Genomic DNA, 22,979 nt, shown 5'->3' on the forward strand with positions numbered 1-22,979 from the left:
ACAGGCACACTAGTGGATGCCAGATGAGCTAAATCAGTGGGTTGCCTGCTGTTGACATGGCTAATGATGATGCGTTTTATTAATTTTGTCTGCAAAGCGTTCCCTCAACACAATTCCCCAGAGCATAAGTCAACAAGTTGTAATGATGTATCTATAATACATGAGGGAGAAAGGGAGGCATGGCATATTTTTCGCCCAGAAATGAAGGGGTATGAATTCTAAAACGACTGCTTTTTGCTGTGTGTGTGTGTGTGTGTGTGTGTGTGTGTGTGTGTGTGTGTGTGTGTGTGTGTGAGTGAGAGAGAGAGAGAGAGAGAGATCTTGTTGCCACAAGGGCAATCAGTGGAAAAACAAACACAACCCATATTTATGTTTATTTATTTTCCCTTTTGTACTTTCACTATTTGCAAATAATTTGACATTTGTAATGCCTTTTCTTTTGGAACTTTTTTGAGTGTAATGTTTACTGTAAATTTTTGTTTATTATCTACTTCACTTGCTTTGGCAATGTTAACATACGTTTCCCATGCCAATAAAGCCCTTAAATTGAATTGAGAGAGAGAGAGAATGACATTATTTTCAGACCACAGCAAAATTACAGCCTACTTGAACAGAGCAATACTCAAACATGAGGCATCAAAGCCCAACAAACTGCATGCTATTAAGAAATGCTATAGATTAAAGAAAGAGTGTCGAAATCTACCAAAGAACAGTTGGCCAAAAACAAATCCAATCCCTCCTAGATGACATTCTGGGCAAACTGTTTATTGTAGTAGTAAAGGTGTAAACTTAGCAGTTGAATGCCTGAACAGTATATTTGTCATATCAAATGTTTAAAAAAATACTAGCAGAAAACCAAAATTATAGCATTTATAAGGGCACAACGCGAGACCCAAATGCAGACACAGGAGGCAGATGGTTGTGCTCCAATATATATTATAACAAAGGGAGTAGGCAAAAGCAGGTCAGAGACAGGCGAGAGTTCATAAACCAGGTCAGAGTCCAAACAGTACCAGACGATAGGCAGTCTCGAGGTCAGGCCAGGCAGGGGTCAGAAACCAGATCCAGTCCAAAACAGTACAAGGGGATAGGCAGGCTGTTAGTCAGAACAGGCAGAGTGGTCAGGCAGGCGGGTACGGAGTCAGGACAGGCAAGGGTTGAAACCAGGAGGACTAGAAACAAACAGAGACTGGGCAAACCAGGAGCAAGGAAATCCACTGGTTGACTTGGCAAACAAGACAAAGTGGCACAGAGAGACAGGAAACACAGGGATAAATACACCTGGGATAATAAGTGACACCTGGAGGGAGTGGAGACAATCACAAGGACAGGTGAACCAGATCAGGGTGTGACAGCGTTGAGAAATGGTTTGATGAAGAGTGCAAAAGCCTAAGAAAGAAATGTAGAAACCTTTCCAACCAAAAACAAAGACCCATAAAACCAGAACATACGCTAATATTATGGGGAAACACTAAAACAGTACAAAAATACAGTAAGAAAAATGAAGGAACAGCACGTCAGAATGTGATTGAAGAATCACTTCTGGGAAAATTGGAAAACACTGAACAAACAACAGCACGAAGAGCTAGAAAAAGGGAGATGTATGAATGAACCACTTCTCAAACCTTTTCAGCCATATACTATAACAAAGAACCAAGAGCAAAAACATATACATGACAATTTACAAATCTTAAAATCAGCTATTAAAGACTACCAGAACCCATTGAATTTTCCAATTACATTGAGTGAACTACAGGACAAAATGCCAACCTTCCAACCCCAAAAGGCCTGTGGTGTTGATGGTATCCTAAATGAAATGATAAATATACAGACCACAAATTCAAAGTGGCTATACTCAAACTCTTCAATATTATCCTCAGCTCTGGCATCTTTCTGAATATTTGGAACCAAGGTCTGATCAGACCAATCCAAAAAGGTGGAGACAAATCTGACCTCAATAATTACAGTGAATGTGTCAACAGTATCCTCAACAGCACACTCCAACATTTCCTGAGTGAAAACAATGTCCTGAGCAAATTTGCTTCTTACCAAAATACCATATGACAGAACACATATACACTCTGCACGCCCTAATTGACAAACAAACAAAACAAAAGCAAAGACTTCTCATGCTTTGTGGATTTCAAAAATGCTTTTGACTCCATTTGGCATAAATTCATTCCAGACACCATTGCCCTAGAGCATACAAAGAATCACACATACCTCAGCCTAAACAACAGCACCACAGGTAACTGGCAAACATCAGCACCACAGGTAACTAGCAAACATCAGCACCACAGGTAACTAGCAAACATCAGCACCACAGGTAACTAACAATCATCACGGCCACAGGAAACTAGCAAACATCACGACCACAGGTAACTAGCAAACATCAGCACCACAGGTAACTAGCAAACATCAGCACCACAGGAAACTAGCAAACATCAGCACCACAGGTAACTAGCAAACATCAGCACCACAGGTAACTAGCAAACATCAGCACCACAGGAAACTAGCAAACATCAGCACCACAGGTAACTAGCAAACATCAGCACCACAGGAAACTAGCAAACATCAGCACCACAGGTAACTAGCAAACATCAACACCACAGGTAACTAGCAAACATCAGCACCACAGGTAACTAGCAAACATCAGCACCACAGGTAACTAGCAATCATCACGACCACAGGAAACTAGCAAACATGAGCACCACAGGAAACTAGCAAACATCAGCACCACAGGTAACTAGCAAACATCAGCACCACAGGAAACTAGCAAACATCAGCACCACAGGAAACTAGCAAACATCAGCACCACAGGAAACTAGCAAACATCAGCACCACAGGAAACTAGCAAACATCAGCACCACAGGTAACTAGCAAACATCAGCACCACAGGTAACTAGCAAACATCAGCACCACAGGTAACTAGCAATCATCACGACCACAGGAAACTAGCAAACATGAGCACCACAGGAAACTAGCAAACATCAGCACCACAGGTAACTAGCAAACATCAGCACCACAGGAAACTAGCAAACATCAGCACCACAGGAAACTAGCAAACATCAGCACCACAGGAAACTAGCAAACATCAGCACCACAGGAAACTAGCAAACATCAGCACCACAGGTAACTAGCAAACATCAGCACCACAGGTAACTAGCAAACATCAGCACCACAGGAAACTAGCAAACATCAGCGCCACAGGAAACTAGCAAACATCAGCGCCACAGGAAACTAGCAAACATCAGCGCCACAGGAAACTAGCAAACATCAGCGCCACAGGTAACTAGCAAACATCAGCGCCACAGGTAACTAGCAAACATCAGCGCCACAGGAAACTAGCAAACATCAGCACCACAGGTAACTAGCAAACATCAGCACCACAGGTAACTAGCAAACATCAGCACCACAGGTAACTGGCCTTCTACGCCATCAAAAGGAGCATACAATTTGACCTTCCAATTAGGATCTGGCAAAAAATACTCCAATCAGTTATAGAACTCATTGCCGTCTATGGCAGTAAGATCTGAGGTCCACTCACCAACCAAGAATTAACTAAATAGGAAAAACACCCAATTGAGACTCTGCATGCAGAGTCCTGAAAAATATCCTCAGAGTACAACGCAAAACCCCTAATAATGCATGCAGAGCAGAAATAGGACTATACCTGCCCACTAATTATCAAAATCCAGAAAAGAGCCATTCAATTCCAGAACCACCTAAAGGAATGCGATGCCCAAACCTTCCATCACAAAACCCTAACCTGCAAGGAGATGAACACCTCAGCCAACTGGTTCTGGGGCTCTGTTCACAAATACAAACAAACCACACAGAGCACCAGGGCAGCAACACAATTAGACCCAACCAAATGAAAAACTACTTCAAGACTGTTGGAAAAGCATTCCAGGTGAAGTTGGTTGAGAGAATGCCAAGCATGTGCAAAGCTGTCATCAAGGCAAAGGGTGGCTACTTTTAAGATTTTTGTTGGTTACTACATCATTCCATATGTGTTATTTTATAGTTTTGATGTCTTCACTATTATTCTACAATGTAGAAAACAGTAAAAATAAAGAAAAACCCTTGAATGAGTAGGTGTGTCCAAACTTTTGACTGGTACAGTGTATATATAGATATATTTATATTAGTATTTAGTATTACACTCAAATTACACAAGCCCACAAAAAATTAGAACACAAATCACATTTTGACAAACTCCCGTATCTGTTAGGTTGGATGCAGTCTATCACAGTGCCATCTGTTTTGTCACCAAAGCCCCATATACTACCCACAACTGCGACCTGTACGCTCTCGTTGGCTGGCCCTCGCTTCATACTCATCGCCAAACCCACTGGCTCCAGGTCATCTACAAGTCTTTGCTAGGTAAAGCCCCGCCTTATCTCAGCTCACTGGTCACCATAGCAGCACCCACCCATAGCACGCACTCCAGCAGGTATATCTCAATGGTCACCCCCAAAGCCAATTCCTCCTTTGGCCACCTTTCCTTACAGTTCTCTGCTGCCAATGACTGGAACGAACTGCAAGAATCACTGAAGCTGGAGACTCATATATATCGCCCTCACTAGCTTTAAGCACCAGCTGTCAGAGCAGCTCACAGATCACTGCACATAGCCCATCTGTAAATAGCCCATCCAACTACCTCATCCCCATACTGTATTTATTTATTTATCTTGCTCCTTTGCACCCCAGTATCTCTGGGGTCTTCTGCACATCTATCACTCCAGTGTTTAATTGGTATATTGTAATTACTTTGCCACCATGGCCTATTTATTGCCTTACTTCCCTTATCTTACCTCATTTGCACACACTGTATATAGACTTTTTCTACTGTATTATTGACTGTATGTTTGTTTATTCCATGTGTAACTCTGTGTTGTTGTATGTGTTGAACTGCTTTGCTTTATCTTGCCCAGGTCACAGTTGTAAATGAGAACTTGTTCTCAACTAGCCTACCTGGTTAAATAAAGGTGAAATATATATTTTTTAAATAGGTGAAATACCGCAGTGTGCAATCACAATAGCAAAATGTGTTACCTGCTGCCATGAGAAAAGGTCATGAAAACATTACTTTGTCCACCCATATGTGTATTAAAGTTAAAATGTGTTTTTAAATAGTCATAGCGATTTCAGATTTATCTATGAAACACCAATGTGAATATAACCTATATCAAATCAAAGTTTATTTGTCAAGCGCGCCGAATACAACAGGTATTACAGTGAAATGCTTACTAACAAGCCCTAACCAACAGTGCAATTTTTAAGTAAAAAATAAGAATTAGGTAAACAATAGATAAGTAAAGAAATAAAATATCAGTAAAATGACAGTGAAAATAACAGTAGCGAGGCTATATACAGGTGGTACCGGTATAGAGTCAATGTGCGGGGGCACCGATTAGTCAGGCTAATTGAGGTAATGGGGGGGGACACAATGCAAATAATCCGGGTAGCCATTTCATTACCTGTTCAGGAGTCTTATGGCTTGGGGGTAAAAGCTGTTGAGAAGCCTTTTGGTCCTAGACTTGGTGCGGTAGCAGAGAGAACAGTCTATGACTGGGGTGGCTGGGGTCTTTGACAATGTGTAGAGGTCCTGGATGGCAGGAAGCTTAGCCCCAGTGATGTACTGGGCCTTGGGCACCACCCTCTGTAGTGCCTTGCGGTCGGAGGCCGAACAGTTGCTGTACCAGGCAGTGATGCAACCAGTCAGGATACTCTCAATGTTGCAGCTGTAGAACCTTTTGAGGTTCTAAGGACCATCCAAATCGTTTCAGTCTCCTGAGGGAGAATAGGTTTTTCGTGCCCTCTTCACAACAGTCTTGGTGTGTTTGGATCATTCTAGTTTGTTGGTGATGTGGACACCAAGGAACTTGAAGCTCTCAACCTGCCTATTTATTTCCCCCGTCATTCGAAATACATTATAATATTTGCGCATCGTCACAACACCGTACATAGTTTATTTAACATTTTAAATGTTATACTACATTTTTTTAACCGCTAATATTATAATATTTAAAATGTTGTTATTCTCTTTAAACTTTTTGTGTGTGTAATGTTTACTGTTAATGTCAGATTTTTTTTTTTGGTCTTTGTTTTGTTTAATTTCCTTTGTTGGTTTTTAGTCGTTGTTTTGTTTATTGTTTATTGCACTTGCTTAAACACTTTTTCCATGCCAATAAAGCCCCTTTGAATTGAATTGAGAGCGATAGAGAGAGAGAGGGAAAGCACAGGAATAAGCCCATTGACTTGGGGTAGCTTTTTTATTAATGCACTGTATAGATCCAGGAAGTCTTTTAAAATCAGGCTCTCCTGCCACTCTCTTTGACTTTCCTTTCTCTCTCTCTCTCTTTCTCTAACTCTCCAAATGTTTTCCCTGCCCGCTCTCCATCTCTCGATTTCTAAATCTTCTGGTCACTTTTTTTCTCTATGCTTTGCTCTCGTTTTCTGTCTTTCTCACCTTTTGCTTTGTCACTGTAAATGCTCCCTCACCTACTTGCACTCCCACTCCCTCTTCTCTGCCCCATCCCCCTCCTGGCTTATCCTTCAATCACTTCCTTCTGACTGAATGACTGTCATGCCGATTCCCTGTTATCGGCTTCATATCCCTAATCTCCTTCCCTCCTTTTCCTGCTTTCCCATTTCCCCCTCCATATCTGGAGTGTATCCCTGTTCAGCAGCAGAGTTCACATAATAATTTTCCATTATATACACATAGACACACACATGAACACACACACACACGTGGGTGCACTTGAATGCACGCACACACACATATATGTGCATGCATAGACACACACATACAAACACACACACACGCTGCTATGTGTCTCATACTGGGCCAACCTGAGCCTGACATCTGCACCAAAGGACTGCACCAGCAGGAGCTCAATCCATCCAATTTCACTCATTCTCCCATTCTGTCTCTGTCTCTGTATTTCATGCTCTCATTCTGTCTCTCTCCACTTCTAGCTCTCTCTTTAACTCTCTCTCTTTCTCACTAACTTTCTATCTCCTTCTCTCTTCCCCCTCTCTCTCTCTCTCTCTCTCTCTCTCTCTCTCTCTCTCTCTCGTGCCTGCTCTCGCTCTCCCTCTCGTTTCCGTTTTCAGTATAGCACCATTTTGCCAGCACCGCAGCACCACCCACCATGCCACCCTCTCACTCTTTGCCTACTATCTTTCTCCTCCCTCCCTCCCTTTTTCTTGAGATTCAAAGTGTTTTATTTCCGGCGGTATGAAATAGCAGTGGCCCCCGGAGGAGGCAAACCTATGTGCTGCTCTTCTCTTCTATCTCTAACATTACACTCTCTCTCTCTCTCACCATCTTTCTCTTACCCTGCTACAATACTTCCATTCCTCAACCCCCTAATACTAAGCAGGTCATGGCCAGTCTTCTGTTTTTTCCTTTCCCCCTTTCCCCGTACTATCTTTCTCTCCTCTAGCTCTTTCTCCTTTCTCCATGTGCACTCATTCTTTTATGCATATTTTATTTATCGTGAAGTAAGGAGGCATGTTGTATCGTTGTTTGTTTATTTGTTTATGTACATTCATGTTCAACTATTTTATAGAGACTTTGTTTTGTATCTAGAGTACTGTAGAATCGAATATAAAAAATCACATAGATCTCATATCTCCAAAGATACATAGTTATATAGAGTATAGAGGTGGGTAAGGTGATAAACATGTGCCATATGTGGTACAGTATATGGATGTACAATATAGCATGGAGAATACCTTTTGCATCCAAAATACTGGAAAAACACAAACGGATCACATTCAGTTATACAGATTACAAACAAATGTGAGGTGATATTTTTGGGGGATTTCCATACGTATGTTGAGGTATGGCTGAGAGGGACAGTGTACACAGAGGGGTACTAAACTGAACCCTCCAACTACAGCTGAAATCAGGAACCAAGGTGTCTTATTTCATTCATTCTCTTATTCTATCTCTCTCCTTCTTGCTCTCTATTTAACTCTCTAACTATCTTTCTCACTAACTTTCTCTCTCCTTCTCTCTACCCTTCTCTTTCTCTCTCACTCTCTCTCCATCCCCCTCTCTCTCTCGCGCCCGCTCTCTCGATCGGCACTGCAGCTTTCTCAGATTTAAACCCAGTGATATGTTTTCCATTAACATTACAATTGTCACGTCCTGACCAGTATAGAGGATTATTTGTTATTGTAGTTTGGTCAGGATGTGGCAGAGGGTATTAGTTTATGTATTCCGGGGTTTTGGGTTTCTTTTCTATGTTTGTGTTTCTATGGGTTTTCTATCTGTTCTGTTTCTATGATAGTTAATTGGGGTATGGACTCTCAATTGAAGGCAGGTGTTTTCTAGTTGCCTTTGATTAGGAGTCCTTTAAATTAGGGTGTGTTTGGTGTTGTTGTTTGTGGGTAGTTGTTTTAGCACTGCTATACGTGTGTAGCCTGCTATACTGGTCCTGTCGGTCGTTGGTTTCTTGTTTTGTTCGTGGTGTTCATAATGAGCACGCAATCCGCTGCATATTGGTCCACTTTGTCCGACAGCGATTTCAACATATCTTCTGACGAAGAAGAACGTGACAACAATAGAGGGACAGAATGGAGAAATCTCCTGTACTGTGCAACTAGCTGGCTATGGTGTCACACTTCTCTCATTTCTTTTTGTATAAAAAAAATAAAACCATGAAAAGGTGACATGGCCGGTGGCCCATGGGTCTGTTTAAGATTGTTTTTAAAGATTTTGGCTCAATTTCTCTGTTATACGAATCTATAATGAGCCTTTGACTGACCAGTGGGCAATGGCCGGCCCCCCTATCAAGATGGGCTGGCCTGGTTTTCTGATAGGCTGAGATGAGGTCACGCAAACTCACATTCAAAGTAAAACGCGGGATCAGCAAAGAGACCTGCTCTGACTCTGTCATCAGTTAGACAGCCAAGATCATGGATTGTAAAAAACAGAAAGGGTGCCTATAAACTTAGAAAGTGCACATTGTGCATGGTCACCTCACTCAAAATGTCATATTTTTGGGGCGGCTAAAACCGTAAGTTGGTCAAACAGTAAAGTGCATTATCAAATGATTATCAAATGATTCCTGTAATGAAAGTGTCTGCCCTGCCCCGCCCTGTACCTGTGCACTCACTGGGGCCTGCTGCTGTGAAAAACAAGCCACTCTCCTATCCCCACCAGCGCTCAAGAGAAAAATGCGTTCTGATCGTATAACATTTCAAAATGCAATTGCAGGATAAACACAGCTTTGGAAGCTTTGTCCTCTTGTCCCTGATGAAGAGAGGAGGGTGTCAGCTTTCTGTAGGTACAGTTGAAGTCGGAAGTTTACATACACCTTAGCCAAATACGTTTAAACTCAGTTTTTCACAATTCCTGACATTTAATCCTAGTAAGAATTCCCTGTCTTAAGTCAGTTAGGATCACCACTTTATTTTAAGAATGTGAAATGTCAGAATAATAGTAGAGAGAATGCTTTATTTCAGCTTTTAATTTTTACATTTACATTTTTACATTTTAGTCATTTAGCAGACGCTCTTATCCAGAGCGACTTACAGTAGTGAATGCATACATTTCATTAAAAAAAATTCTCCGTACTGGTCCCCCGTGGGAATCGAGCCCACAACCCTGGCGTTGCAAACACCATGCTCTACCAACTGAGCCACACGTCTGTATCTGTGTGTACCCAATTTTGACACAAAGGACACTTTAAACTATTCAAATGTGCACTATGGGACCCTGTCCTGTTCCCTAGTCCCACGTACTATCGCTCAGCAGAAATAGTATGTCACACAGAGAGATGTTTGCACACTAGTCATAGTGCTGACACAACCCCTCAAAATGATTCAGTGTTCAATCAGGGAATTAGACAGACATAACTTTCCTATCAGCAATTATAGGAAAGGATTAGTGTTGTGCATTGGGGTTGGGCCGCAGAGCATCATGGGGGTTCTATGTGTTGAGATGAGCAAGTTCTAGATAAATGGTTGAAATAATTCCTGTCTCCCATCTCATCATTTTTATAATTGTTATAAAGATGTTGTTATGAATTCCCCCCAGACATAACAAAAGATTGGCGACAAGGAAGTCTGAATCTACAGAAACTACAGGATTTCGTATGTCAAAGGCTGGCTTTAAATATTTAGGGATCAATGTACCTTGTCTTCCCTCCATGATGAGAACTTTACTCCCCTGATTAATAAACTGAAACTGGACTTTCAGAGCTGGAGTATTCTCCATTTTACTTGAGCTGGTAAAGTGAATTAGATCAAGATGAATGTATTGCCCAGATTTCTGTACTTGTTCCAATGTCTCCCTCTCTTTTTTACCAGTCTTTTTTCACTTCAGTGGATAAGCTTATATATTTTTTTCTATTGGGTGGTGGGAATCCAAGAATACGTAAAGCATTTCTCCAGAGAGATAAAACACATGGAGGACTAGCCCTTCCTAACTTTATGTATTATTACTGGGCAGCGACTATACAAAAGATTATTTACTGGCTTCACACCCCATAAAATGACTGGTGTCATACAAAAGCCAATTCCTGTTTCTCCTCCTCTTTGTCAGCCTTAGTCACCTCCAATCTTCCTCTTTCAGCTTCGCGCTACACATCCAATCCAATTGTTGTCAATATTTTAATATTCAAGGTCCTATATGTAATACTCACCTCTTCCTTCCAGGCAAACTGGATTCAGCTTTCAGGCTGTGGCAGAGGAATGGCCTTACTAAGTTTAATTACCTTATATTGATGACACCTTTGCCAATTTCGAAGACCTCACTATCAAATTGAATCTACCCCATTCAAGTTTATTTAGGTATTTCCAATTCCGCCAGTTTATTCGCACTCGAAGCCCAACCTTAAGGGACTCATATCCTGTATTTTTTAGATAATCATGTCTCTTGATAACCCATCACTCAATAAAATCCGATCTGAGTGGGAAAGGGAACTTGGTGGAGATGTAACAGTGTAGGTTCCGTCCCTCTCTTCGCCCCAACCTGGGCTCGAAGCAGGGACCCTTGCACACATCAACAACTGACACCCCACGAAGCATCGTTACCCATCGCGCCACAAAAGCCGCGGCCCTTGCAACGCAAGGGGCAACCCTACTTCAAGTCTCAGAGCGAGTGACGTCACCGATTGAAACGCTATTAGCGCGCACCACCGCTAACTAACTAGCCATTTCACATCGGTTACAGAGAGATCACTGATGAAGTCTGGAATGATGCCTTACTAACTGTAAGTGGAAGCTCCTCTTGTGCCCGGCTAAGCCTTATACAGTTTAAGGTACTTCACCGTATCCATTTCAGCAAGGTCAGATTATCCAAATTCTACCCAAATATCTACCCAAATATTGATGGTACATGTGACAGGTGTAAAGGCCCCTTGGAGGACTTGACCCACATGTTCTGGTCCTGTCCCTATCTGGCAGATTATTGGTCCACTATATTTAAAACCCTTTCTGAAGCATTTGATATAAAGTTGCACCCTAGTACAGAAATGGCTATTTTTGGAGTACCAAACAACAATCGTTCTCAGACCAATATCAATCAAATCAATCAAATGTATTTATAAAGCCCTTCAAACATCAGCTGATGTCACAAAGTGCTGTACAGAAACCCAGCCTAAAACCCCAAACAGCAAGCAATGCAGGTGTAGAATCACAGTGGTTAGGGAAAAACTCCCTAGACAGGCCAGAACCTAGGAAGAAACCTAGAGAGGAACCAGGCTATGAGGGGTGGCCAGTCCTCTTCTGGCTGTGCCGGTTGAAGATTATAACAGAACATGGCCAAGATGTTCAAATGTTCATAGATGACCAGCAGGGTCAAATAATAATAATCACAGTGGTTGTCGAGGGTGCAACAGGTCAGCATCTCAGGAGTAAATGTCAGTTGGCTTTTCATAGGCGATCATTCAGAGTATCTCTACTGCTCCTGCTGTCTCTAGAGAGTTGAAAACAGCAGGTCTGGGACAGGTAGCACATCCAGTGAACAGGTCTGGGTTCCATAGCCGCAGGTAGAATTTTTTAAAATACATGCTGCAGTTGACATAACCTACATCAGCTGACGTAGCCTCGCAAGCCAAAGCCAGGATGTGATGACAAATCTGAAGCAAATTGTACAATCTGACCAGGTTGATTTTTATTTTTTTATTTCACCTTTATTTAACCAGGTAGGCTAGTTGAGAACAAGTTCTCATTTACAACTGCGACCTGGCCAAGATAAAGCAAAGCAGTTCAACACATACAAATCACAGAGTTACACATGGAATAAACAAACATACAGTCAATAATACATATGATAATTGATATCAAGATTTTAATTTGGTTACACAGTGTGACATGTAATAATCATAAAAAACTGAATCCAACATACAGTGTGGGAAGGCCTTAAAAGACCACGCTTTTAACATTTGGGTTGTTATTATGACGTGTTTAGTTATGTCCTTCACAGTTTTAGTGTAATTATATGATTTCATGTCTATTGCTTCTCTGTGACGTTTTCAAGTAGGATCCCTGAGATGACTAATACAATAAATTATGGACAGTCGTTTTCAGTGATCTATGTAACCGTCTGTAGTTTTCTGATCACATTGGAACTCCCTGCTATTGTATATGTTGCTCTGGTTGTCTTTGTCTAATAACATCTGTAAATATTTTAAATAGACGCTCAAAAACCTATAGAGTGATATTCATAGTCAGTTTACTCCAATATTTTTGGGGTTGGCTTAGACTGTTGACAACATATAAACTATATTTAGTCTCCAATGTTTATTGAAAACATTAGCACAATGATAGACAGCAAGTGCTCATTGTGCAAATGTTTTTAATAAACATTGGATATATAGTTTATATGTTGTCAACATTCTAAGCCAACCCCATCTTTTTTGCCCAAAAGTTGCACATCTGTCAGTTTTGTTGCTAAACAACCAACCCGCCTATTGCAGTTGATTGGTGACAATGACATAAACATATATTCAGCATGACATTCATGCAAGCATTATAATATATTTACAACCCAAAAGTAATGTGAAATGCACTCGTAACAAAACATTAGGAACACCTACCTAATATTGCATTGTACCCCCTTTTCCCCTCAGAACAGCCTCAATTTGTTGGGGCATGGACGCTCCAAGGTGTCGAAAGCGTTACACAAGGATGCTGGCCCATGTTGACTCCAATGCTTCCCACAGTTGTGTCAAGTTGGCTGGTAGTGGATCTCTACTCCGAATAGCTCGTTCCATCTCATCCCACACATGCTCAATTGGATTGAGATCTGGTGACTGCAGTAAGCTGAATTCACTGTCATGTCCATGGAACCATTCCTGGACAATCCTAGCCTTGTGGCATGGGGCTGAAAAAATTCATTCACAGATGGATACACTGCTGCTATGAAAGGATGCACATGATTGGCAATGATCTTCAGATATCCTGTGGCATTCAAACGTTGCTCCGCTTTTATCAAGGGGCCCAATGTGTGCCATGAAAACGCACCCCACATAATCACAACACCACCACCAGTTTGCAATGTTGACACGCATCATGATGGATGCATGTATTCTTGTGGTTTTCTCCATACCCTAGTCCTCCCATCAGCGTGAAACAGCAGGAACCGGGATTCATCAGACCAGGCAATGTTTTTTCAATTCTCCAGTGTCCAGTGTTTTCGTTCCTTAGCCCACTGCAATCGCAGTTTCTTGTTTTATGCTGAAAGAAGTGGAACTCTTTTAAGTCATCGGCTGCCATACCCCATTTGTGTCAAGGTACAAAGAGTTGTGCATTCTTTTATGGGTCTTTGTCCATCAATGTTGTACTGGACTGTCAGTTGACTAACTGTAGCCTGTCTGTTGCTCTGCACAATTCGTGTCAGCCTCCTTTGTCCTCTTTCATCAATGACCTGTTTTCGACCTTTGGGTTTGTGGACCATTTTTGATACACACAGGAAACTGTTGAGCGTGAAAAACCCAGCAGCGTTGCAGTTCTTGACACACTCAAACCAGTTCCCCTGGCACCTACTACCATACCCCGTTCAAATGAACTTAAATATTTTGTCTTGCCCATTCACCCTCTGAATGGCACATATTCACAATCCAATGTCTTAGTTGTCTCAAGGCTTAAAAATCATACATTGGTTGAAGTGGATTTAACAGGTGACATCAATAAGGGATTGTAGCTTTCACCTGGATTCACCTGGTCAGCCTATGTCATGGAAGGAGCAGGTATTCGTAATATTTTGTACACTCACTGTATTTAGACTAAGCTAGCTAAGCTAACTACAAGCTAACTAGGCGGCACATTCCATCGTGGGAGACGAAATGCACCCTGGGAATTTTAATCATGCTGTAGACGGGGGCAATACCGAAGGTTCAAAATGACAAATGAGGAATCGTGCAGCATGACTAAAAAAAACAATAAAACATCAAAATGTTTATCAAATCTTACAGTAGAACTTTGGAATTAAAAACTGATTAATGAGTGAACTTGACGTCAGTGAGTGAAGTGAATGAAGATCACGTGACTGAGAAAAATATTGCCGTGGTTGAGGTTGGACAATATTGAAGTGATTGACAATCAGGAGCCTATTGAGAAACAAAAAATGGCTGGAATTGTTGGAAACATTGGACAGTTTGATTAAAGTATTGAACAGTGGAGCTCATATACAGAATGGTTTGAATATTTTGTTCTTGCAAATGACATTGATGAGGACAATATTTGTTGTGTTATTCTTTAGGCTCAGTAACATGAGGACACGATGGGTATAATTATGGGTAAGTTTACTCGGCAAGCTTAGCACTCCATCACAGCATACATCATCAGCACATGCATACTCTTCTTGTACATAACTACATCCTTAGTAGATACTTCCGTTCTGTATGTAATAGGTATGTTATAATGCATGTATGTCTCTAGTGGTAAACTTGAGTAGTGCAGCAGGGCACAACATATTTCCCTCTTGTGAAAGTAAAGAGCTCTCTAAGCATAACCCAAATAAAGCAATTCACAATGCTTGAATTTAACCATTATTATTTTACTAAGCACATAATAATAACAGTGTTAAAAGACAGCACAGTAGCCATAATGACAGTAACATCAGAATATCAAATTTACACTTTAGCAGTCAATTATAATATTTTATTTTTACTTACAACCTTCCAGATTTACTGAATATAGTCCTTTAGCCAAGCCGGGCTTCGTCTGACCCTAAATTAACTCTGAGCATCAGTTTGAATAGTCTGTTGCGAGTGCAAGGGAACTTTGAGATGCGCATCACCGACACAGTGAGGGATGCGACGCAGGTAGTCTAGTGGTTAGAGCGTTGGACAAGTAACCGAAAGGTTGCAAGATCAAATCCCCGAGCTGATAGGGTAAAAAAATCTGTCATTCTGCCCCTGGACAAGGCAGTTATCCCACTGTTCCTAGGCCGTCATTGAAAAGAGTAATTTGTTCTTAACTGACTTGCCTAGTTAAATAAAGGTAAAATGAAAAGAAATATGAAAGAAATTCTGATATAGGTGCTTGTTCCTTTAGTTTGGATAACTTTTGGTGGCGCACTGTACTTCGGTGTACCCTTCTTGACATAAAATGGGAGTTTTACATGCACACAATCTCCCTCTTTGATGATTGATTGTTTTGCCCCCAGTTTGGCCTCTGTGTAGGATTTCACTTTTCTTGAGTGGCACGCACTCTGTGTCGGACATATAGTTTCCAAGGCTTTCCCTCTCAGATCGCGGTTTGGAGACAGTCTTTTAAAACATGGTTCCAGCGTTCCACCTCGCCATTTGCTCGTTGATAGTACACAGACACTTTGGAGTGTTTAATGTCTCTGTAATGTAGGAACGAAATCCATTCATCTAAAGTGAATTGGGCACCATTATCGCTTACAATTTCATTGCGACTGAACATATCAGTTAAGTACTTAATGACATTCTGGGTAGATTATTAGAACATTAGGTACATACTTTTAAATATGAAATTATTAACCTATCATCATTAATATAATATTTTATTTACAATGTATTTATTAAAACTAACGGTTTCTTTTTCTTTTCTTGTTTTTGGCAAAAAGTAAACAACAAATTAAAATGCCAGGGAGGAGTTATTGTGACAGGGTAGGAACTAAAGTGTTGATTCGTGTTTCCTAGGGGACCCTATAAGCTTTGGCTACATTGCATGTTTTCCCTAAGCTACTTCATGTAGCTAACATATTCTTGCTTTCTTTGCATATTCCTCTTTGATTTAGAAGACACTGTTGCACAAACAACATGCTGATTTAGGTCAACACCATCACTGGTATTATCAGGCTGTATTAGTTAGCCACGTTTGCTTTTACTCAGTACATTTATTAGCTAGCTAGCTATTAGCATTAGCGGCTAACAGGATTTCGGGCAACTTGCTAAGAAAAGACAAACTAGCTGTTTGCTGATGTAAGAAACCCAAACTATAAACTGTGTCATTATAGAACGCTAGTGGATTTATATTAAGAAGCAAAGTGAAAACAACATTGTTGTCATCAACATTGTTGCATGTGCTGCATTGACCATGCAGACTGAATGCAAGGGTCTCGTGGTTGAACATCAAATGCGCTCCTTGAGTGACAGGTGGCGTGGCTAGGTATGTGTAGAAAGTGGCACAGGGAGAAAGCCGAGGTGACTCAAGTAGCGAAGTAAACTATAAAAAATGACATTACACATGGCGTTTCACATTTAACAAACCAAACATTAAAATACCGGTATAGAAGGTAAAGTAAAAACCCAAACCGGTCCCTGCATCAATACTGGTATATCATAAAATAAAGTATACCACCCAGCCCTACTCCCAAGGTCCCGTTCACGTGGTCTCCAGCTGCAGAACGGACGTTCTTGGACCTCAAACACCAATTCACTACCATCCCGGCAGTTTGTGGTGGAGGTCGATGCCTCGGACGCCAGAGTGGGGTCTGTCCTGTCCCAGCGTTCGGCCCAAGACCCAAAGCTGCATCCCTGCGCTTTCCTCTCCCATCATCTCAACACCACGGAAAGGAATTACAAAGTGTGTAACCGAGAACTACTCGCGTGACAATGGTGTTGGAGGAGTGGAGGCACTGGTTAGAGGGGGGGAACACCCATTAATAGTATGGACAGATCACAAGAACCTGGAATATCTCCGCACCACCAAGCGCCTCAACTCCAGGCAAGCTCGATGGACCCTGCTATTCACTCGATTCAACTTCACCATCTCCTACCGCCCGGGGTCCTAGAATGTGATGCTCTTTCACGCCTCTATAGCCCCGCTGCTACACCAACGGACCCCGAGACCATCCTCCCTTCCTCTTGTCTCGTGGCTGCACTCATCTGGGGTATGGAGAACCATGTCCGTGAGGCACAGCGTTCCCAGCCGCAACAACAACATTTTTGTTGGCCCACCTTGGTTCCTGACGTCTCCACGTTCGTCGCCGCCTGGACAGTGTGTGCCCAGAATAAAACTCTGCGGCAAGCTCCGGCTGGCCTCCTTCAACCTCTTCCCATTCTTTAGCATCCCCGGTCCCATATATCCCTGGACTTCGTCACAGGTCTCCCTTCATCAGATGGCAACACCACTATCCTCACTGTGGTGGATAGGTTTTCCAAAACCGCCCATTTCATTCCCCTTCCCTACCCGCAGCCAAGGAAAAGGCCCAGCTCATGCTGCAGCACGTCTTCTGGATCCATGGACTTCCGGGGGACAAGGTCTCCGACCGCGGTCCTCAGTTCTCGTCCCGGTTCTGGAAGGCGTTCTGAACCCTCATTGGGGCATCGGCCAGCCTCCAATCTAACGGCCAGTCGGAGAGAGCCAATCAGGACCTGGAGAAGACCCTTCATTGCCTGATCTCCGCCAACCCCACCACTTGGAGCCAGCAACTCGTGTGGGTCGAATACACCCAAAACACCCTTCCCTGCTCGGCCACTGGTCTCTCACTATTCAAGTGTTCCATGGGTTATCAGCCTTCCCTGAGCAGGAGTAAGTGGTCAGCATACCCTTGGCCCAGATGTTCGTCAGCCACTGTGGCCGTAGCTGGAAGAGAGCCCGGTCTGGGACCCCAGCTCCCCACTATCGTCTCGGGCAGAGGATATGGCTGTCCACTCGGGACCTGCCCCTCTGGATGGAGTCCTGCAAACTTTCCCCCCGTTTTATCGGCCTTTTCTCCGTCTCTAAGGTCCTTAGCCCCTCTGCTGTTGGCCTTTTGTTGCCCTGCACTCTCCGTATATATCCCACTTTCCATGTATCCAGAATTAAACCCTTGTCTCACAGCCCTTTGTCTCCTGTTTCCAGGCTCAACCCTCTCGCCCGTCTCATCGAATGGCCATCCGACTTACACGGTCCTGAGTGTTCTACCTCTGGGCAGGGGATTCCAGTACCTGGTTGACTGGGAGGGTTATGGCCCGGGGGAGAGGTGCTGGGTCCCCGCTAGGAACATCCCGGACCCAGCCCTCATCGCTGAGTTCCGCCGCTGGCACCCCGGTCAACCAGGTATGTGCCCGGGTAGGACGCCAGGTGGCGCCCCTAGGGGGGAGTACTGTCACAGCCTGATCTGTTTCACCTGTCTTATTCTTGTCTCCACCCCCCCACCAGGTGTTTCCCATTTGTCCCCATTATCTCCTGTGTATTTATACCTGTGTTTTCTGTTTGTCTGTTGCCAGTTTGTCTTGTGTAAAACAGAAAGGAAAACACTGCACACTACTGCTCATGCTCCCAGGTGATATTTATTTACAACGTTTCGACCCTTAGGTCTTCATCAGTCATCCATATCATGGGGGGGGGGGGGGGGGGGTGGAAGGTCCTATATATAGGGGTAGTACTCAGTGACATCACTTCCTGAAACAGGAGGTAAAAAATGTATAACATAGTTTCACAATATTAACATTCAATGTAAAAAAAGATATGATCATACACAGAGAATGTGATCAATATTTATAAACTCAGCAAAAAAAGAAACGCCCCTTTTTCAGGACCCTGTCTTTCAAAGATAATTCATAAAAATCCAAATAACTTCACCGATCTTCATTGTAAAGGTTTTTAACACTGTTTCCCATGCTTGTTCAATGAACCATAAACAATTAATGAACATGCACCTGTGGAACGGTCGTTAAGACACTAACAGCTTACAGACGGTAGGCAATTAAGGTCACAGTTATGAAAACTTAGGACACTAAAGAGGCCTTTCTAGTGAAAAAATAAAGATGCCCAGGGCCCCTGCTCATCTTCGTGAACGTGCCTTAGGCATGCTGCAAGGAGGTATGAGGACAGCAGATGTGGCCAGGGCAATAAATTGCAATGTCCATACTGTAAAACGCCTAAGACAGCGCTACAGGGAGACAGGATGGACAGCTGATCATCCTCGCAGTGGCAGACCACGTATAACAACACCTACACAGGATCGATACATCCGAACAGCACACCTGCGGGACAGGTACAGGTACAGGATGGCAACAACAACTGCCCGAGTTACACCAGGAACACACAATCCCTCCATCAGTGCTCAGACTGTCCGCAATAGGCTGAGAGAGGCTGGACTGAGGGCTTGTAGGCCTGTTGTAAGGCAGCTCCTCACCAGACATCACCGGCAACAACGTTGCCTATGGGCACAAACCCACCCTCGCTGGACCAGACAGGACTGGCAAAAAGTGCTCTTCACTGACGAGTCGCGGTTTTGTCTCACCAGGGGTGATGGTCGGATTCGCATTTATCGTTGAAGGAATGAGCGTTACACTGAGGACTGTTCTCTGGAGCGGGATCGATTTGGAGGTGGAGGGTCCGTTATGGTCTGGGGCGGTGTGTCACAGCCTCATCGGACTGAGCTTGTTGTCATAGCAGGCAATCTCAACGCTGTGCGTTACAGGGAAGACATCCTTCTCCCTCATGTGGTACCCTTCCTGCAGGCTCATCCTGACATGACCCTCCAGCATGACAATGCCACCAGCCATACTGCTCGTTCTGTATGTGATTTCCTGCAAGACAGAAATGTCAGTGTTCTGCCATGGCCAGCGAAGTGCCCGGATCTCAATCCCATTGAGTACGTCTGGGACCTGTTGGATCGGAGGGTGAGGGCTAGGGCCATTCCCCCCAGAAATGTCCGGGAACTTGCAGATGCCTTGGTGGAAGAGTGGGGTAACATCTCACAGCAAGAACTGGCAAATCTGGTGCAGTCCATGAGGAGGAGATGCACTGCAGTACTTAATGCAGCTGGTGGCCACACCAGATACTGACTGTTACTTTAATTTTGATTCCCCCTTTGTTCAGGGACACATTATTCCATTTATGTTAGTCACATGTCTGTGGAACTTGTTCAGTTTATGCCTCAGTTGTTGAATCTTGTTATGTTCATACAAATATTTACACGTTAAGTTTGCTGAAAATTAACACAGTTGACAGTGAGAGGACGTTTCTTTTTTTGCTGAGTTTAGTAATATACATACACATACAATATTCAATTAGGATTCAAAAAACTATTTTGAATTATTTAAACTATAAAAAAACGGTTTCATGTCAAACTCCTCGTTAAGGCCAAGAGGAGACAGTGTGTTCAGCCTGTGGATCCAGAAAGATTCCCTTCGAGAAGAAACTTTTTCCTCTCTTTCCTCTCAAAGGGAATCTTTCTGGATCCACAGGCAAAACACACTGTCTCCTCTTGGCCTTAACGAGTAGTTTGACTTGAAACTGTTTTTATAGTTTAAATAATTCTAAATAGTTTTTTTAATCCTAATTGAATATTGTATGTATATTACTATAAATATTGATCACATTCTCTGTGTATGATCATATATTTTGATACATTGAATGTTAATATTGTGAAACTATGTTATACATTTTTTACCTCCTGTTTCAGGAAGTGATGTCACTGAGTGCTTCCCCTATATATAGGACCCTCCACCCCCACCTGAGATATGAATGCCTGATGAAGACCTAAGGGTTGAAACATTGTAAATGTTATCACCTTGCAGCAGTGTGCAGCGTTTTTCTTTCTGTTTTCCATGAGTTTACATATAACTCCAGCACCTGCGGAAAGTACCTGGATGTGCGTATGTTCTTCAGCTTTGCCAGTTCGTCTTGTCCCGTCAAGTCCTACCAGCGCGTTTTCCAATTTTTCAAGTTTCTATAGTTGCTTTTTTCTAGTCTTCCCAGTTTTGACCATTCTGCCTGCACTGACCCTAAGCCGGCATGCCTTTCTGACACTGCCCTGGATTACTGACTTCTGCCTGCCCTGACTCTGAGCCTGCCTGCCGTTCTGTACCTTTCTGACTCTGCCCTGGATTACTGACCTCTGCCTGCCCTTGACCTGCCATTTGCCTGCCCTCTGTTTTGTAAATAAACATCTGTGATTCAAACTGTCTGCATCTGGCTGCCATCGGACCTCTGCTGTCCTGATAATAACAGTTAATGATAACTAGGGATAGATGATAGAGTTAATTCAAGGGATCTCTCTCTTTATATATATATAAACATTAATGGTGCCCCACCTTTGATTCATTTGGATAAGATAACCAAATGTATTACAATATATTAGATCAATTAATTATTCCACTAATAAATCAGAAAATGATCTGGAATATCCATAGCCAAAGTTACAACACTTCCTAGCATCTGGCCATCATTTCCTGTAGCATTGATAGCCACCAAGTAGTTGTTGAAGATTTGCAACCACATGGCAGACGGCATCATAGTTTGACCAGGGGAGGGCAGGAATGGAGTAGGTAATGATGCTAAAGCTGCCGCATAGGGCCAAAGACATTTAAATTACTACGCAGCCTACTACAGCCAGACAGACCAGGTAATAAGATGTATGGGGATATTGTGGAAATACTGAAAGGACACTTTTCACCTAAACCAGTAGTTATTGCTGGGAAGGTTCCACAGAAGAAATCAAAAAGAGGGAGAATCAGTGGCAATGTTTTCTGCTGCATTAAAGAACCTTTCAGAGCACTGTGAGATTGATGTACTAAATGACACCATTAGAGACAGACTTGTACTCAGAAGAGGCCATTGAAGTCAGTGTGTCCATGATGCTAAAGAGGTTCATCAGTGCACAGAAGAAATCAAGAAGACTGCTAGTGAGAGGTTGATAGACGTCGTCACAGTCTGCTAGAACCGAGGAGCTCGGTGTTCTACCCCAGAGGAGACAGCATTCCCCAAAGCCCAGAAGACGGTAACCCAGAAGAGGTCTCCTGGAGGAGACCATATTATTTTATTTTTCTTTATTGTTTTCAAATAAACATCCTTGAAACTGAGTTATCACACTTGTGTCTGATCTGCGTAAACATTTAGATTAAACCCCCTGGTCTGCCACAATGCGTACTATGACACATGGAGACACAGGACTTCCCGCCATCTTAAAGAAACATGGATAAGTCTTTAATGGAGAGCAGGGTAGCATGAAATACATTACAGTGAAGCTTAGCATTAAGCCAGACAGCAAAACAAAGTTTCTGAAAGGACGACCAGTACCTTATGCTATCAGACCAAAGGTTGAGGCTGATATGGACACTTTAGTCAAGAACAAAGAACTGGAGCTGGTCAGCAGGAGTGAATGAGAAACACCCACCGTACCAGTCCTTAAGAAGGATGGTGGAATCAAGTTATGTGGAGACTTTAACAGAGTTAACCTTGTGTTGTCTGCTGAGCAGCATCCGCTACCACACATCAACAACCTTTTCGCAGGCTTAGCTGGGGGTCAAAAGTTCAGCAAAATTGACCTCTGCCAAGCCTACTTGCAGATGCACGTGGATGAAAAGTCAAAGGAGCTGCTGACTGTCGTGACACAGAAGGGGCTCTTCAGGTACTGTCGTCTACCGTTTGGAATCACAAGTGTGCCAGCGCTGTTCCAGAGGGCGATGGACCAGATCTTGAGTGGATTGCCAAGAGTACAATGTTACCTGGATGACATTCTCATTACTGGGAAAGATGAAGAGGACCATCTCCAGCACTTGGATGTGACCTAACAGAGATTGAAGGACTACGGACTGCAAGTT

At 42.8% G+C, this 22,979-nt stretch overlaps 1 protein-coding gene across 2 annotated transcripts in view; it reads left to right on the forward strand.

Moving 5' to 3' along the window:
- LOC106589263 (uncharacterized) overlaps window positions 1-22,979 on the forward strand; it is a 116,625-nt gene that overhangs the window by 67,727 nt on the left and 25,919 nt on the right. The window lies entirely within an intron of this gene.

Source organism: Salmo salar, chromosome 28 (assembly GCF_965601325.2).
Source record: "Salmo salar chromosome 28, fSalSal1, whole genome shotgun sequence".
NCBI lineage: Eukaryota > Metazoa > Chordata > Actinopteri > Salmoniformes > Salmonidae > Salmo > Salmo salar.